Below are 1,947 nucleotides of genomic sequence, written 5' to 3'. Positions count from 1 at the left end.
CCATTCATCTATTAGTTGTTGGGTCCAGACCAACAGTCCACAACCCAAAGATATTCAGTTTCCTGTCTTAAAACCAGAAAATATTCACATTTGAGAAGCTGGAATCAGAGAATTTGGACTTTTTTTTCTTAAAAAATGACTCAAAACGATTAATTGATTATCACAATAATTGGTGATTAATTCAGTAGTTGACGACTAATCTATTAACTGACTAATTATTTAGGCTCTAAACACTTGAACTTCACAGCACTAAATGGTTCGTACGAGTGCTTTAAGAGAGTTTGTGGCATTCATCACTTTTCCCTGAAATTGTATGAACAAAATTCAAAGTGTGTTTGAAGACTTTCTTCACAACAGGAAACCACTTATCTGACCTGAAATCATGATGCTTTAATCTATAATAATACATTTTATTTATACTCACAAGCTTCATGGTCCAGGTATCATCGGATAATTTGTAATTCATTTGTTAGGACTGTCGCTGGCGGATTCACTATAGCAACGGTCACCGAGGATCATGGGTAGGCTAATGTAACCGCTTCCGCTATCGTACAAAACTATCTAAAATTTTCTAAACCAAAATTGCACGGTCTTTTGAATTTGGTTTTCTGGATTTTCGTTGGGAAACAAAAAAGGAATAGATCACGTGACTTCCGTTTTTGGTTTCAGACGCAAAAACGAATTGGCTTGATGTCTGCAGACCTGTTCGATATTCAATCCAAGAAGGAATAACGATAAAACGAATCGGCAAAAACCAAAAACAGGCCGGGTTTGATTGGTTTTTCATTATTTGATTCTGACACCAAAAATGTTTTTGACAGATTTACTGTTTTTTGAGTTTTGAATTACAAATGAATTACGAATTATCCGATGATACCCGGACCCTTCACAAGGACTCTTTACATAGATAAACGTAATGCCAACAAGAATGTGAAGGAATTAGGAGTTTAAATAAAACTCCTTTACGTTTCACATTTCAGTCTTGTGTGAATATTAATTTCTGTCACTTTCCACATGGCAAAACTCTGAACTGAACGCTGTCAGATTAACATACAGCAGCAGCAGCAGCAGCAGCACAAGGTCAAACATGCAGGGAGAGAAAAATGTGTCTTGTTTCACCCTCTAACATCACTTTAATAAATTTAATATCCCAATCATCGTCTCTACTGCGTAAAATCGGTTTAATTCACCAGGGAACACTAAAAGAGCAAAGTTGAAGTTGTTGAGGAGATTGATCTCCTCATATCCTATCAGTCTATAAAAACTATTTCCCCCTTGTGGTGCAGCTGAAGCATAAGACATTAAAATCCCCTCAAACCATTTCATTCATTCCAACTGTTGAACAAATGAATATCCAGTGAAACACTTCATATACAACATGTGAGCTAATCTGAATTAAACTTAATGTTCTGCCATTCAATGACTGGGCATTTTATAAAACAGACAGCAGAATTTGCTCTCTAATAATATTACATGATTAAACTGACAGTAAGTGGATTCACAGTGCGAAGCGGTGATGAGCGTTCCCTCCTCTTCACAATGGTCATTAATGAAGACTTCAACAGCAAAATAAGCTTTAAAATCCATCAGTGATGCAGCCTGAGAGAGAACAGAAAATGTCATCTTTTTAAAGGACACATATTCTGCACATTTACAGGTGTATAGTTATATTCTTTGACTCTACTGGAACATTTTTGCATGATTTCCAGTTTGTCCGTCTGTCTGAAACAGGCCGTTTTCACTCCTGTCTCAAGATTCAAGACTCAAGCATCTTTTTCTCCTTCTTTAATCCAAATATCAACTTCTCAATTACATTCGTACACGTTGGAACCGAATCAGATCATCATCTCAAGTCTATGTTAGTATTTCTCTCTGGCAGAAACAGACGCTGAGCAGTTTCACACACAAACAAACCGACATGCTAACAGATCCCTATGCAGTTAGCCA

This window comes from Thunnus albacares, chromosome 18 (genome assembly GCF_914725855.1).
Source record: "Thunnus albacares chromosome 18, fThuAlb1.1, whole genome shotgun sequence".
In the NCBI taxonomy this organism is placed as follows: Eukaryota; Metazoa; Chordata; class Actinopteri; order Scombriformes; family Scombridae; genus Thunnus; species Thunnus albacares.
The sequence above is the reverse complement of the archived record's forward strand: the minus strand, read 5'-3'. Positions refer to the sequence as shown.